The following is an 8,667-nucleotide window of genomic DNA, read 5'->3' on the forward strand; positions in this document are numbered from 1 at the left end:
ATTCACACGACGATGGTTAAAACCTGTGCTGCCCTCTAGTGCTGACATCTAAAGTGAACGAGAAACTGACGGTTAGCAAAGCTGTTGAGGTATGCATGAACAAGATATTACTATGTTCAACGTGTATTTGATGAATAATTTTTCTTCCGCCCATATTCTTCTTTGCTTGGACAAATCCATGAAAAAAATAGAGCGAAGAGAGCTTCACGAACTTTTCGTCCTTCTTTTGTCGCTTCCTTTTCCGGTCTCCCAGCGCCTAACCATCGTAAAGTGGCGACGTTCGGACCTACGTGAACTATTGTCAGGAAATGCATTCACACGGCTAGTTTGGCCAACTATCGTTAGGACGATCGCTAGGATAATCGTAATGTGAACGAGGCATCGTGGGTAATTTTCCCTCGTGCCAATGAATGCGAACCGCGTGAGGCTGATGCGATGAGGATAGGTGTATCTGGTGACCCGATATAAAAGATCGCGTTACTACAGAAATTGTTCAAAAGAAACCAAAAAATGATAAAGTTGGAAAAATACATGCAAAAAAATATAAAATGAACAAAATGCATACTAATGCACCAAAAAAAAGATATAATAGTGAAAAATCCTTTAAAATATTGAACTATTGAAAATGTCATGTTTTGGGCCAATCAGAGCCGTTCCCGGCTTCCGATGTCGGTTAGGTTTAGTCTTCTTAATTTTAAAGTGCTTTTGCACGCGCTCACTAGAAGCCTGTCTTTCTAATTCTCCTTCACTAACACTGGAAAGGTTACACTGGCCCCTTACACACTTGTATTGTCATTATTGTCCCGAGAACACACTTTGTATACGATCATCGCCGCTGAAGAGGTGGTATAAATACTCACCGGCAGCAGGACCATTCACGGATATATAAGCCGGTTAATTTTGAGGATCGTCGTCGTCAACCTAGCCGTAACACCATTCTTTTCTCTTTGCCCCCGTTTTCAGACATTATAAAAATAAAATGACATCATTATTTAAACGGATCCACGTCGTTAGAGTACTGCGCCACCACATTCGGACTACTTAATAATTCTCTCTATCTCTGGAGTTGTGTTGTCAGTCCCGTGACTTCCGTCGCATGGATACGCGAGCAATGATCTCATTACGACAACGGCTCCAAAGCAACAAAATCACCAGGCGTTTAACGAGAGTGTGCAAGTGACTATGTAGTATCTAATCCAATAAACCAAAGTAAAGTTGACATACCAAGGGGCCGGGATTTAGGGAATTTGCCAGCTGCGAATTGACGCACGATATACAATGAAGCAAACGAGAAAGACACTACTTCAAACAAACGATGACTGAATTACGCGCTACGAACATCCCGAGTTTGTCCCTGAATAAAAACGCGCAACCAAAGGAACACTGCGATCAACGGCGCGCAAATATTGTTATTCATTCAAATAAAAAGGATAGATATACGGACTGGGGACGCAAAATATTGCATAAAAGGTAGTTGAAAATATGATAAGAGTATCAATATTAGTCATAGCCGAAAAAAGTGCAGAAATACGGCATACGAACAACGAATTTTATTACCCTTCAACTGACAAGAGCAATATGGACTACAAAGAGAATAAACTATACGCTTCGAGTCACAAAAGGGGATATATATTTCCTTTTTATTATTTAAAAAACATACTTTTAGGTGTGGATTCTACGGGAGCTATAAACAACGGAATGACAAAAATAAATCCAGGAGAGTAATTGGATAATTTTTCATGATGAAAGAGCATTTTACCTGAGGACAGACCTTGCTGAATGACCTAATGAACGCAAACGATATATGCGTATATTTTCTTTTTTTTATTAAAAGCCATTCCCAAGCATGGAAATTCCACGGGAACATAAAATTAATTTTACGATGAGAAATCATTCAAATATTTACAGCAAATATAAGTTTATTACTTAATAAAAGAGGCAGAAAAACTAGTAAATACATCCATAATTTTTTTATACTTATTATAGAATGAAAAAGGTTTCTGTAATATTTCCAACAGATAATAGTATTAGTTAGTAGAAAATATGAAGTCGAAGGAAAAACCGATGTTCACTTCTACAAGTAAATTTCTTTAACATAATGACAAGGTAAAAAAAGAGGTAAAAAATTGAAAATAATCGGCTGGAAATTATCTTCTGCAATACGATTGATACTAATGTTAAAAGGTACATAAGAAGAAGGAAAAACCATTTGAATAATTAATGTTCTCGTCATAAAGAAAATCCGATTTATCCCATAATTGGCACTTCATAAGGAAGGAAATCACCACGGTCAGTTGCAGAGTCTCAACAAAGCGAGCAAATATGAAGAGAGAAAGGTGCTGGTGGCGGATATATATGAACCCTTCCCCCAGAGCACGTATTTCAGGAGTAGGTGGCGTTAAAAGGCCATACAAGAGCCCTGTAGGTGGCGCCATTCTTACTGCGTCGGACACTTCTTAATTCTGCGGTGTTAACACCAGATGAGACACCCAAACAATCAAGGATAACGAAGCAGAGAAAAAGAAAGGAGAAAGAGAAATCACTGGAGAGGCGAAAGGCTCGCCGATGCAACCAGAGAGAGTCTCGCATGGCAATGCAGACGACATGAAAACTGAGAATACCTCCTCCAAAAAAGCAGGCAACTAACCTTCTTATGGACCTAATGCTTCAAACTAATGGATTCTCTTGCCAAAGCAAAGCTCGTAATCCTTCAAGGAGAAATTATATGCCAGTGCTTAATACCAATGAATGAGGATGATCATTTTTAAATCTAGGATTCAATATTCAGCAGCAAACACAGCTTCCTTAGTGGCCATATTTATCGGCTTATAAAAAGTCGTAGATGTTGCAAAAAACTCTACTTTCCTCCTAAACCAAATAAAAAACTAAATTGAATGGTCGTGAGAGGGTAGCAACTTCACGTGACGTAAATTTATTATAAAAATTAATAATTCATGCACCGGCAATCACCGGCCTCGGTGGCGGTGGGGTGAAGTCCTCGCATGCCAATCCGTAGGTCGCGGGTTCGAATCCCACCTACGTAGGTGATCCCTTACCAGGACATGGATTTTTTTGTTGTAAGTTGCTAATGTTGAAAAACACGCTGTAAAGGCCGCAAAGTTCTGTTTACGGGGAAATGGGAAATAAATATACACTATGATCTTAGGTTTTCCCGGCGTATCAGTTACAGAAAAGTTTCTCGGGTTTTCCACCGGTTGATGTCGTCCATGTCTCCCGACGTTTCGATCCGCGACTTGCTGATCATCCTCAGGGGATATTCCGAATGAAGGTCCATTCGGAAGATCCCCTGAGGATGATCAGCAAGTCGCTGCTCGAAACGTCGGGAGACATGGACGACATCAACCGGTGGAAAACCCGAGAAACTTTTCTGCAAATATACACTAGCCCAGATGTGGGCAAATTGTGGCCCACCACAGAGTTTGCGATGGCCCGAAACAGAATTAAAAAAAAGATAAGGTACATTTGTGTCATTACATTGATTACATACCTTATTAAATGTGCTAGCAGCTAGAAATCTAACTAATGCAAAATTAACCAAATAAATAAGTAGAATAGAAATACCACTATTGTTTAATTTTTATAATACAATTTATATTTTTTCTGAAATTCATATATAATGTTAACTGGTGAATGCAACAATTGTAAACGGTGCGGCCCTCTGATAACCCCCGCTCCTACAAAGTGGACCTCAAGCCCAAAACAATTGCCCGCCTCTGCACTAACTTATTGCTTGGCCAACGTAACTGGTAGACGGTGGTCGTTGTAACTTTGAACTGGATCAACATGGATTAGTGAGATAGCAACTATAATTTGAATAATTAATATCGTGTATTCCAGTAGTTGAGCGGGAGCATTGACGTCACGTATCGCTAACGCGGGCGGTTAACACGTTCACCCCGGCTCACATTTTCTGATGCAGGCCCTGGGGGCGGCTAGGTACCAGTAATAGAGTGTATCGGGCGGCGGATTAATAAAGAAAAGTTTTATTTTCCATTATATTTATAATATTCCTTTTTCTAATTTACTGTTTTCATATATATGAAAACAGTAAATTAGGTATATACCTAGTTATTTAGTGTTTATGTTTATTTATATACTTATAATACGTTATTTATTACGTATGAACTGTGAATACACAAAGCTCTTAGATCGAAATTTGGAGCATTAGTTTTTGCAATCGGGCGGCGTGACCCACCGGTGGGTCACATTAGTTTCCGCCACCAGACGGTGTGACCCAGCCGTGGGTACGTCGAGCATTGTCATGTTTTTTCAATCAATGCTATTTTGAGAGGGATAAAGTGGCTCTAAAACTCAAATCCCTACAGAGACTATCAAGCCATGATAATTTTTATGCTTCTTAGCTTTCAGACGTATACTTTGTATCCACAAGACTTCATCGTCAAATGCTATTGCAGTCCACCCATCAAATTGGAAGGAATACAAATTGATCGTCCTGAGGTACTGTTATATTGTCGTGAAGATAAAATGGCGAATCACAGTTCTGAGACTTTTTATTGCATCGCGATAGCAAAGTAACTAGAAAGTGTCAAAATCCAGTATCAATTACTTTTTTCTGTTCAGTCCTCTCCGCTGGTTCTCTTTTCATTGGAACAGTCGACATATTCCACACAGGGAGTCTTTTGGCAGACTGTGTCAGCATCAGGCTATATACTTGTAGGATAAATCAACCCAAAAGGTAAGATAGTACTTGTTATGGAATTTGCGATATTTTATATCTGAGTTGAAACTTTTCAGTTTACCGAAATATACTACCATTATTGTATAATGAACAGGTTTCTCAGGATTACTAAGAAATTCAATCATGAGAACGCTAGAAGAATGTGGGGCCAGATAATAACTGACTGGAATGACATCTCAGTTGTAGGATAATTCAACCCTAAAGGTAAGATAGTAATTGTATAGTAATTCACGACATTGCATATCTGAGCTGAAACTTTCCGGTTTACGGAAATATACCACCATTATTTTTTATTGAACAGGCTTATGAGGATTACAGAGATATACCGTTGTAATAACACTTGAAGAGGGAAGGACAGGAGTGGAGATTAGAGTAGACCGGAGTAAATTTTAGTCTAAATTGTCCGACTTTTATCACTTCTGACTGTGATTATGAAGAGGGGGTTGGATCCGGCTTGCATTAGCAAGCTTATTGATGACGATTCAGAAGATGATCTGAACCAACCAAGTTGTTCGCGTAGCCAGGGGGCCCGAAAAAGAATACTATATTCTTCTGAATCGGAATTGAGTAATTTCAGTTCAGAGAAATCAGATTCATCTAGTGATGAAACTCAAGAAATTCCTAACACTGAGTGGGGTCCAGTAACTACGCGTACGTCCGCACTAGAATTACACTGCAATGATTTAGAGCTGTCATTGTCGGCAAATAACTGTGCAAATCCTCTTGATCTGTATAAGTTGTTTCTTACAGATGATATGCTGGAGTATATCGTAAGAGAAACTAACAGATATGCTAATGAATTTACAAACTCGCATGCTAAAAATGAAGTGGGCACTTCCCGAAAACATCAGCAAATTTGGGTACCGGTAACCCTCGGAGAAATGAATAAATTTATAGGTATTTTACTAATTATGGGTGTTGTTCATATTCCAGAAATTCGTCTTTATTGGTCGAATGATCCAATGTACATGAACACACTAATAAAAAGTATTATGCCTAGGGATCGCTTCCTAGCTATTCTAAGGTTTTGGCACTTTTGCGATAACAATCAAGCGCGATGTGAAGATCGTTTACATAAGATTAGCTCAATTCTTTTAAAATAAATGAGAATTTCCAAAAACATGTGAAACCTGGAAAAGAAGTAGTGATTGATGAAAGCATGGTTCCCTGGCGTGGGCGTCTTTTATTTCGCCAATATATACTGGGTAAACGACATAAATACGGCATCAAACTGTATAAGCTTTGCCTTCCTGAAGGCTACACTTATAATATGAGTGTATACTCTGGTAAAAGAGGATATTCATCTGAAAAGGGACATGCGCATGACATTGTGATGAAGCTCATGAATGGACTCCTGTATGAAGGTCGCATATTATATACGGACAGTTTCTACCCAAGTGTTCCTCTAGCTAAAGAGCTATTAGAGAAAAATACATACCTGTGTGGAACAGTACGCTCTAACAGAAAACATTTGCCCCAGGCCGCAAAAATCAAACAAAAAAGGGTGAAATATTAGGTCTACAAAATTCAGATGGAATCAAATTTGTGAAGTGGACAGACAAAAGGCCTGTACTCATGTTGACAACGTGCAAAACTTATAAATGTACTTTAGTCGACGTCAGCGAGTCTGTTAGAAAACCAAATACCGTCATAAGCTACAATGCTGCAAAGAAAGGTGTTGATATATCTGATCAAATGTCTTCATACTATACATCTTTGAGGAAGACCATAAAGTGGTATAGGAAAATTATAATTGAGCTAATTTGCGGCACCATGTTAGTAAATGCGTGGTGCATTCATAAAAAATAGATAACCAGAAAAAGCTGAGCCTTTTACAATTTCGTGAGAACATTATTACCGCATTACTTGCCCAACCAACGATAGCTGCAACACCACCGGCCTCTAAAAAAAAAGAACATTTTCTTAAAAAGTACGAAGGTGTGACCAGAGTAATACGAAAAAGATGTAAAGAGTGCTATAATTCAATTAGTAAAAAAGATGGAAGAGAAGCAGCGATGAATAAAACCAAAAAAGTTTTAAGTTATTGCCCAGATTGTAAGAATCAACCTGCATTGTGCTTGGAATGTTTCAAGAAAATTCATAATTAATGTATTTATTTTTATACTATTAAAAATGGAACATATATAAAGTGTAATCAATGTAATTTTCCTTTTTTTATTACTTACCCAAAAAAGACAAATAAATACATCAATACTGAGTGAAAGTAAATTTTTCGAATCATAGCATCGAGTTAATTAATGCAAAAATTCATAAAAAAGGAAATGTAATTGAAACCTTAAAAGATCTATCTGGCGGAGGACAATTCAGGATATAATACAACAGAATTGCTGCGCTGAAATATCTCCTACAGATCTATGGAGAGTGTGACCCACGGGTGGGTCACGCCGCCCGATGGCGAAAACTAATGTGACCCACCGGTGGGTCACGCCGGCGTGAACGTGAGAACAGGAGTTGAAATTAAAAGCGGAGTAGGTACACAGTTTGGAAAGATGTATTAGTTTTCATTTTGTTTGAAGCTTAACCATTTCATCTCAAAATGTTATTGATAAAAGTAGTACACTGCTACGAAATCACGAGATATTCATTTACCATGAACAATAATTCATTATATTTATAGGCGAAGTATTTATGCAAATTAAAAATTAAATTCTAAGGAAAAACATAATTCTGGGAAAAACAGCATTCTAAAGAAACTTCCAGAGAAGAGCGATCTACACAGCCAAAATTCAGAAAAGATACGCAAAGGCGTGGAATGAAATTGTAAGTAATCTAACGGATAGCATACACTACCAAAATTCACTAACTCTTGGTTAACTATGTGGTATTCCATTATTTCCTGGATATAAACAGTTACTTATACCACTTATAAGTGGTATAAGTAACTGTTTATATCCAGGAAAGCATACACTACCTCAAGTTATCAAAGAATGAGCCTCGAGACTGCTTTATTATAAAATTAAAGCTTGCAAGCAAAACATCAGATAGTCTCGTCCGAAGCGGCAACGCAGCGGAGACAGGTCTCACGAGATTCTCGTTGAGCAGAGGAAGAGAAAGCTTCCCTTTGGCTGTTGAATGTCGATGCGAAGAAGACTCACTCACGTCAGTGTTATGGGACTGTATAGCCATCGCAGTTGAGTTCCACGTCATTGGAGAGCCAATCTCGTAAAGATTTATGGAGAAATAAAGAGAGGAGGCGATAGAAAAATAGCAGCACAGGGGTTGAAGTGCATTTGGAGTCGAAGCGGAGAGAATAGGCTTTGCGGAAAAGATTTTTCTTCCTATTGAGGAGTTCGGAATGGGCGGAGCCGACACTGGATGCGACGAATTGCTGCTTCTGATGAGTTTATCCTCCTTTAAAACCATTTCCGAGAAACGCTCACGACGGTGACATGGAAAAGAAACACACACGGTCTTGGGAAAGCAGACAATGAATAAGAATCTTTGCCAAAAAAATTGAGGTAATTTTATGAGCCCGAAAAGAGGAGGGGTGAGGATTCCCGATGCATTTTGTTAGCAAATGGAATGGAAATGAGCCAATTTGAGGTTATTTCACTGAGACACGAGCCAAATACCACTTTTGAGAATTGTTCTAAATTCTCTCGTTTCACTCTAATCATTCATCGACATCAACTAAAGCTGTTTAGGCTAAATCATGAGGGAAATTGCACTGATAATACCACTAGTACTATCTCCTCTAGTAGAAAGTCTAATTTGAGCGTAAAAAATGCATATTAAAGCTAGAATCAAATTCCATTTTAACAAGGGAACTTATTTAAATTACATTCTAGCACAAAAGTCACAATAAAAAAGGAATTTGGGTAAAAGTGGAAAATAAATTAAAAACCAAGTCATTACGTATTATGAAATAAATGCGTAAGGTGAATGAAATTCGCTAAAAGTTCCTGCAAAAACTGGAAATTTAATAA

At 38.2% G+C, this 8,667-nt stretch overlaps 1 pseudogene; it reads left to right on the top strand.

The window, feature by feature from the left end:
- The first annotated feature begins 6,053 nt into the window (after positions 1 to 6,053).
- On the top strand, positions 6,054 to 6,828 carry LOC124160431 (annotated as a pseudogene).
- The last annotated feature ends 1,839 nt before the right edge of the window (positions 6,829 to 8,667 follow it).

Source organism: Ischnura elegans, chromosome 6 (genome assembly GCF_921293095.1).
Source record: "Ischnura elegans chromosome 6, ioIscEleg1.1, whole genome shotgun sequence".
Taxonomy (NCBI): domain Eukaryota; kingdom Metazoa; phylum Arthropoda; class Insecta; order Odonata; family Coenagrionidae; genus Ischnura; species Ischnura elegans.